The sequence below is a fragment of the Pseudophryne corroboree genome, chromosome 3 (genome assembly GCF_028390025.1).
Source record: "Pseudophryne corroboree isolate aPseCor3 chromosome 3, aPseCor3.hap2, whole genome shotgun sequence".
Classification (NCBI taxonomy): Eukaryota; Metazoa; Chordata; class Amphibia; order Anura; family Myobatrachidae; genus Pseudophryne; species Pseudophryne corroboree.
The window spans coordinates 228,125,113-228,134,463 of NC_086446.1; positions in this window are offsets into that span (position 1 = coordinate 228,125,113).

Sequence of the window (9,351 nt, forward strand, 5' to 3'; positions counted from 1 at the left end):
TCAACTATGTAAAGAACAAAGTATTTAATAAGCATATTTCATTCATTCAGATTTAGGATGTGTTGTTTAAGTGTTCCCTTTATTTTTTTGAGCAGTATATATATATATATATATATATATATATATCTCAACAAAGCATCACTCCACAAGGTTGTTCAGTAATAGAAAAACAGATTGAAAAGTGGATAAGATTGGGAAAAAATGGGAACACTACTATTGCAATATTATTAATCGATTTTTAGATGTACTAGCTAACCACAATATATAAATGATGCCATAAATGAATAACCCTATAAAGGCTAAAAATACGTTCAGGACTTATATAAGAAATACGACTATGCTTCATACGATATCCCTATATATAAGGGTTACGATACTATGCCATAGCTGTAGATTATATTACAAAAATATTTTAGAAAATATATATATTTTTTAAATAAATAACTATATGTACACTTTTAAAAGTGGGGTTCACTACGATATGCCGGCGGTCGGGCTCCCGGCGACCAGCATACCGGTGCCGGGAGCCCGACCGCTGGCTTACCGACAGTGTGGCGAGCGCAAATGAGCCCCTTGCGGGCTCGCTGCGCTCGCCACGCTACGCGCGCCACACTATTTTATTCTCCCTCCAGGGGGGTCGTGGACCCCCACGAGGGAGAATAAGTGTCGGTATGCCGGCTGTCGGGCTCCCGGCGCCGGTATGCTGGTCGCCGGGAGCCCGACCTCTGGCATACTGAAGACCACCCTTAAAAGTGCATCTTTAAAGAAACTGAGCTATTTCATAATTGTCATTCAGTCCGCTGGGAGACAATGTTTTTAATTCGTGTATCCAAAACATTTCTCTTTGGGATAGTTTTTTCTCTCTATCTCCACCTCTTGGCCCTAGCTTAACATTCTCCAGGGTCCTAACAGTCAAATCTTTCACATCAGAGCTATAAAAAGTTTGAAAATGTCTCGGGATGATATGATGTTCCTGTTTATTCTTTATGCTTCTTATGTGCTCCTGTTTCCGAAGTTTCAATGGACGTTTAGTCTTTACTATGTATTTCAATTTACATGGGCATACTATCATGTAGATTACCCATGCCGTGTTACACGTAGTTCGATCTTTGGATACATAGGATTTAGATCCCTCAGAATTGGTGAAAGTTCTTGATCGGGGATGAACAAACTGACAAATATTACAATGTTGACATTTAAAAAGGCCTTTCACTGAGTTTTCTTCTCTGGTTTTATTGGTGGTAACATACTTTGTGCCAAATGGTCTTTCAGATTTTCGGCTTTTTTAAAAACTACATTAGGTCTCTCTGGTAAGATGGTATTTAAAACTGTATCCATCTTTAAAACTCCCCAGTGTTTGTTCAAGATTCCACAAATTTGTTTCTCTTGACAATTAGAACGTGTGATGAAACTAAAACCTGGGCCTATATTTACTAATAATCAGAATTTGTCCGATTTGTGTTTTTTTTTCTAAGTCCCAACATGGGAATTCACTAAGCACAAATCTCGGCAGAGTTTGGGCTATTCGTAATGGTTTCAACGGCAAAGTTCAGAAATACGAATGAATAGACCATCGGTCAAACGCGGCTGTTATTTCATAGAACACGGGTATCCACTATTCATTCGTATTTGGGTGTTAGTCTCTGAATGCTCAAGTGCGGGTGTATTTTTTTGCGATTAGTTAAAAAAGCAGCAAAAAAATAGACCTGCTTTTTCAAGGTGAGTTTGGATAATCATGCACAGATCAGTGAGATCTGTGCATGGTTATCTATGGGAAAGGGTCTGTTTACTGTAAAAACTGAAAAAAAAATTGCGTGGGGTCTCCTCTCCTATGCATAACCAGCCTCGGGCTCTTTGAGCCGGTCCTGGTTGTAAAAATACGGGGAAAAAATTTACAGGGGTTCCCCCATATTTAAACAACCAGCACCGGGCTCTGCGCCTGGTCCTGGTGTAAAAAATACGGGGGACAAAAGACGTAGGGGTCCCCTGATATTTTTCACACCAGCACCGGGCTCCACTAGTCAGAGAGATAATTCCACAGCCGGGGGACACTTTTATATAGGTCCCTGCGGCCCTGGCATTAAATCCCCAACTAGTCACCCCTGGCCAGGGTACCCTGGAGGAGTGGGGACCCCTTAAATCAAGGGGTCCCCCCTCCAGCCACCCAAGGGTCAGGGGTGAAGCCCGAGGCTGTCCCCCCCATACAAGGGCTGCGGATGGGGGGCTGATAGCCATAGTGTAAAAAAAATAGTGTATTGTTTTTTGTAGCAGTACTACAAGTCCCAGCAAGCCTCCCCCGCAAGCTGGTACTTGGAGAACCACAAGTACCAGCATGTGGGGGGGGAAATGGGCCCACTGGTACCTGTAGTTCTACTACAAAAAAATACCCCCCAAAAAAACAGAACACACACACCGTGACAGTAAAACTTTATTACATACATGCACACCTACATACACACATACTTACCTATGTTCACACGAGGCTCGGTCCACTTCTCCACGTAGAATCCACGGGGTACCTGTAAATAAAATTATACTCACACAATCCAGTGTAGCTCCGTCCTCTTTTTAATCCACGTACTTGGCAAAAAAACAAACCGAAAAACCCGATCCACGCACTGAAAGGGGTCCCATGTTTACACATGGGACCCTTTCCCCGACTGCCGGGACCCCCCGTGACTCCTGTCAAAGAGGGTCCCTCCAGCCAATCAGGGTTGACCGCGAGTAACCTCAACCGCTGACCGCAAAGTTCCCACCATTGAATACAATGGAGCGCCTATGCGCTACATTGTATCTTCAGTGCGCAGCCTGACTGACAGCTCAGGAGCGCACAGTCAATCAGGAGAGTGCCATGACATGGCGCTCCCTGATTGGCTTAAGGGACCCTCTTTGACAGGAGTCACGGGGGGTCCTGGCAGTCGGGGAAAGGGGTCCCATGCGTAAACATGGGACCCCTTTCAGTGCGTGGATCGGGTTTTTCGGTTTGTTTTTTTGCCAAGTACGTGGATTACAAAGAGGACAAATCTACACTGGATTGTGTGAGTATAGTTTTATTTACAGATACCCCGTGGATTCTACATGGAGAAGTGGACCGAGCCTCGTGTGAACATAGGTAAGTATGCGTGTATGTAGGTGTGCATGTATGTAATAAAGTTTTACTGTCACGGTGTGTGTGTTCTGTTTTTTTGGGGGTATTTTTTTGTAGTAGAACTACAGGTACCAGCGAGCCCGTTTCCCCCCGCATGCTGGTACTTGTGGTTCTCCAAGTACCAGCTTGCGCGGGAGGCTTGCTGGGACTTGTAGTACTGCTACAAAAAACAATATTCTTTTTTTTACACTATGGCTGTCAGCCCCCCATCCGCAGCCCTTGGATGGGGGGACAGCTTCGGGCTTCACCCCTGGCCCTTGGGTGGCTGGAGGGGGGGACCCCTTGATTTAAGGGCTCCCCACTCTTCCAGGGTACCCTGGCCAGGGGTGACTAGTTGGGGATTTAATGCCAGGGCCACAGGGACCTATATAAAAGTGTCCCCCAGCTGTGGCATTATCTCTCTGACTAGTGGAGCTCGGTGCTGGTGTGAAAAATATAGGGGACCCCCTACGTCTTTTGTCCCCTGTATTTCTTACACCAGGACCAGACGCAGAGCCCGGTGCTGGTTGTTTAAATATGGGGGAACCCCTGTAAATTTTTTCACCGTATTTTTACAACCAGGACCGGCTCAAAGAGCCCGAGGCTGGTTATGCATAGGAGGGGGGACCCCACACAATTTTTTCTGTTTTTGAACTCTTTAAACACTGTTTTTAAGGTACACAATGAAGCCCTGCACGGATCTCACAGATCCAGCCGGGATTCATTTTGTTTTGTTAGGCAGTGTTTTACTCATCACTCATATAAAACACTGCCTGACATTACGAATCACAACGACATCGGAAAAGACGAATGAGGAAAACTTGGCAGCTTAGTAAATGACCGTATCAGGATTCAAAAAGTTGCAGTAAAATGCACCCAAAACCATTCGAGATCAAACACCCTTAAAAACGGCTAAAACATGAATATTAGTAAATATTCCTCCTTGTTCCTTTGGAGTTTTATTTTTATATGTTAAAAGGGCATTCCGATCTGTTATATATACTATATTCTGTGCTTCTTTAACCAGATCCTTAGGATATCCTCTTTCTAGAAATCTTTCGCCATATAATCTTACTTGTTCCTCACAGTCTTCTATTCTACTACAGTTTCTTTTGATTCAACAGAATTGGGAATAAGGTATATTTGTTTTCCATTTCATTGCGTCGCTACTCTTAAAATTTACATATGAATTAGTGTCAACCGTCTTCACAAAGTTCCCGTATCCGCCCAACGTATTACTATTTCCTTGTTATCTTTTAGGTTTTTTTAAGGCTTTCTTCAAAAAATTAGTGAGATTCTTCCCAGTTCTTGGTTTAAGTTGTTCTTGATCCTTTTTTACTAATTCATAAAATAAATCTATCTGGCCACTCCTAGATTCAAGGGGGTAAAACTTTGACGGTGGTTTTAGGCCTGATTTGGAGACATTTTGCCCATTTTCATTCTGTCCCAAAGTTTTTTTCTGGAAATGTCTTTTTAGAGCGAGTTTTCTCACATACTTGTTTAAATCTGTGAAGACCTCAAAATCATCCATTTGAGACACAGGCGCAAAAGAAAGTCCTTTCGTTAATAGAGTATTCTCCATAGGTGTCAGTGTGTACTCAGACAAATTAAAAATTCCTTTTCCTCCTATTCCCGGTACATTTACTGGCTCATGTTTCTTCTTCTTTTGTTCTCACTTAAGACCCCCCTTCTTCCTCTTTGAGTCTTCTTTTTAAAGGCGAAGCTCTTCTTACCACTTCCTGGACCTGCCAATCTCCTCGTGTCCTCTTGCCTGAGGCCACTGGTGATAAAAAATTGTCCACATCAGTTTCAGAGTTTAATCTTCCCAGCACCGAGTATCTGTTCTTTGTCTCAAAACTGACTGTTCTCTGGGTTCTTGGTTGTTTGTAATATTCTGTCTGAAAATCCTCTGTTTCTGTGGGTATTCCTTCCAATTCTGATTTCTCTGTTTCAGATACATAATTCCTCTGAACATCAAAATTCCTTGCTCCGTTCCATTTCTTTATTCTTTTATTCATATAGTCTGCCTTGTCCCGTTGGTATTACCTTTCCTTAATCAATATCACTTCCTCTTCTATTTTTTCCAGTTTCTTTACCAATACAACTTCATTGGACTTATATTCTTCTTTACCTTTATGTGGTTCCAAAGCTGTTTATTCTTTTCTAATTTCTTCTTCTATAATAAGTAGTTCTCTTTTTTTCTTCTCTGTTATTAGATTCATGAGTGTTATCAAACAATCATGTAATATCTGATCCCAATCTTTCATAAACTGGTCATTCTGAATATTGAATGTAAGTTGTTTAAGGACCCTAAGGCCCCGTGGTACTCTATTCACCTTTGTATACTGCTCTAGACTAGTGATGTCCCACCAAGTTTTCATTTCTTTTACCAATAATTTTTCAATGTGCCAGAAGTTATCATCCAGACTACCATTCTCTCATGGTAATGGATCCTTATTTGCATTAAAGATTTTTTGACAAATGTCTCCTCTCCTCAACCCCCCCAGCTGTGACTTGAAGGAAGCCATTGTATATGGAGTTAGAAGGTTTCAGCCCTATATCCAGATGAACAACGAATAGTATAATAGCCAGCGGTGATATTCGTCGCAAAAATATACATTATGGTAAGAACTTACAGTTGATAATGTGATTTCTCTTATGTCCACAGGTATCCACAGGATAACATTGGGATATGCCGGAGCGATAGCGGAAATGGCACCAAACGGTCACAAGCTTTCTGGCCTCCCAGGATACATCGGGGCTTCACCATATAATCCCGCCCACTGACTCAGTCAAATCAGTTCTTTTCACAGCAATTAGGCAGGAGCATCAGGTAGAAACCTATTCAGGCGATAAGAACACACATGCACACCTTTCCATGCAAGAGGGAAGAGGTTTAGTGATTGTAAAGATCCTAAAATCAGGTGCATCAGGGTGGGACCCCTGTGGATACCTGTGGACATAAGAGAAATCACTTTATCAACTGTAAGTTCTTACCATAACGTATATTTCTCTGGCTGGGTCCACAGGTTATCCACAGGATAACATTGGGATTCCCAAAGACAGTTTTAGTGGTGGGGACGCTCCTGATTACACAGGAGAACCTTTCGCCCGAATTCTGCGTCATGAGAGGCAAAAGTATCCATTGCATAATGTCTAATGAATGTGTTAATGGAAGACCATGTTGCTGCCTTACATATCTGTTCTGCTGAAGTACCATGTTGTGCTGCCCATGAAGGACCTGACTTATGTGTAGAGTGAGCAGAGACATTAGCAGGAGTAGGGAGATCAGCACGAGAATAAGCTTCTGAAATTGTCATTCGGAGCCATCTTGCCAGCGTCTGTTTACTAGCAGGCCATCCTCTTCTATGAAATACGTAGAGGATGAAGAGAGAGTCTGTTTTTCTGATGGCACTAGTACGATCTATGTAGATTCTTAATGCTTGGACCACGTCCAGCGACGCTTCTCCCGCAGACAGTCCCGATACCTGAAAAACTGGGACTACAATCTCTTCATTAAGGTGAAACTTTGAAACCACCTTCGGAAGATAACCAGATCTAGTTCAGAGAACTGCTTTATCTGGAAAAAAAACTTAGGAAAGGAGACTTACACGACAGTGCTCCTAAATCTGACACTCTTCTAGCTGACGCCATTGCCAGTAGAAAGAGTACTTTAGCTGTTAACCATTTAAGATCTGCTCTCTTAAGTGGTTCAAATGGAGGTCCCTGAAGGAATTTAAGAACTAGATTCAAATCCCAGGTAGCTACAGGAGGAACAAATGGAGGTTGAATATGAACAACTCCCTGAAAGAAAGAAAGTATGCACATCCTGTAAGTCAGCAATCTTTCGCTGAAACCATACAGTTAATGCTGATACTTGAACTCTCAGGGAAGCTACTTTTAACCCCTTATACAATCCTGCTTGAAGAAAATCCAAAATCCTGGATACTTTAAAAGATCTTGGATTCAAACTTACTTCACTACACCAATGAATATAGGCTTGCCATATTCGATGATAAATACGAGCTGAAGAAGGTTTTCTTGCTCTAAGCATAGTTTGAATTACTTGTTTTGAAAATCCTCTAGCTTCTAGGATAGAGGTTTCAACAGCCACGCCGTCAAAGACAGACAATCCAGATTGCTGTGACAACAAGGACCCTGCATTAGCAGATCTGGACGTTGACGGAGCAGTATTGGTGCTTCCACGGACATCCTTAGTAGATCTGTGTACCAATGCATTCTTGGCCAAGCTGGAGCTATTAGAATTATGACTCCCTTTGCTTGCTTTATTTTCCTCACTACTCTGGGTAACAGAGAGATTGAAGGGAACAGATATGCCAGATGAAATTTCCATTTTACGGACAATGCATCTACAAGGATCGCTCTGGGATCCCTTGTTCTTGATCCGTACGTCGGAACTTTGTTGTTTAGACGAGATACCATGAGATCTATCTCTGGTAGACCCCATCTGTTCACTATAGTCTGAAACACTTCTGGGTGTAATGCCCATTCAGTTTCCTTAATGGTGTGTCGACAGAGAAAATCCGCTTCCCAGTTCAGTACACCTGGAACAAACACTGCTGACAATGCTGGAAGATGGAGCTCTGCCCATCTTAGTATGGGAGTTACTTCCTCCATCAATCTTTTGCTGTGAGTTCCTCCATGATGATTGAGGTATGCTACTGCTGTTGCATTGTCTGAGCGGATCTGGACTGGTCTTCCTTGCAGACTGTCCTTTGCCTGAACTAGAGCCATATAAATGGCCCTTATTTCCAACAGATTTATTGGCAGGCGACTTTCCCTTATGGTCCAATTTCCCTGGAGCCAAAGGCTTTCGAGCACCGCTCCCCAGCCCTGAAGTCTGGCATCTGTTGTCAGGACTTGCCATTCTTTTATCCAAAAGGGGCTCCCCTTGTTTAAATGGTCCCTCTGTAGCCACCAAGCTAGAGACCTTTTTACGTTTACCGGAAACTTTATCATCTGTTTTTTTTTGTCTGATGATTTCTGTTCCATTTGGTCAGAATAAGGTGCTGTAATGGTCTGGAGTGGAACTGTGCATATTCCACCATGTCAAAGGTTGACACCATCAGACCCAACAGTCACATTGCTGCATGGACTGACATTGTCTGAGTGTGCAATGCCTCCTGAGTCATGACCTGCACCTTGGCTATCTTTTTCTCTGGTAAGAAAATTCTCTGTAGACCTGAATCCAATATGGCCCCCAAATAAACCATCTGCTGTGACGGATTCAGAGACGACTTTTCCCAATTTATGAGCCACCCGTGTCTTTGTAGACAAACTACTGTCTGTTGAAGATGGCTCAAAAGTAATTCCTGCGAATGTGCTAGGATTAAAAGGTCGTCGAGGTATGGAAATATTCTTATACCCTGCTTGCGGAGATAATCTGCCATCACCACCAATTTTGGTAAACACCCTGGGTGCTGTTGCTAGCCCGAAGGGCAAGGCTTGGAACTGAAAATGTTGCTGGAGGATGGCAAATCTGAGGTAACATTGATGAGACCTTGCTTTAGGCACATGTAGGTAAGCATCCTGTATATCCAGAGATACCATGTAATCTCCCGGTTCCATAGCCAACAACACTATGGAGCGTATGTCTCCATGTGAAACCTTGGAATCCAAATGTATTTGTTTAACATTTTGAGATTGAGAATTGGTCAGAATGACCTATTTGGCTTCTGAATCAAAAATAGATTGGAGTAAAAACCCTGTCCCCATTGGTATGGGGGTACCGGGATAATCACACCCGACTAAAACAATTTCTGAACTGCTTCTTGCAGGGCATTGGCCTTCGACTCTATACGAGATGGGCTGGTGGAAAAAATCCTTTGAGGAGGCTGCCTCCTGAATGGGAACCCATAACCGAGAGATACCACCTTCTGCACCCAAGCATATGTCGTTGACTGTTGCCATATGCGTGCAAAATGAAGGAGTCAGCCCCCAACCCTGTAATCCTCCAGGCGGAGGCCCGTCTTTTCAGGCTGATGGTTTCTGTTCAGGCTTGGAAGCTGGCTTTCTACTAGCCCATTGCTTCCTACCCTTGGCTGATCTATTGAACTGGGGTTGCTTAGACTCCTCTTTAGCCTTTGCTTTGCCTTGCCATCGAAATGGCCGAAACTTTTAACCCCTAATCTTAGGGTTATAACCAGCCGGAAATCTGACCTTTTTGGATTCAGCTTCTGATTCTAGAATATCTGACAATTGTT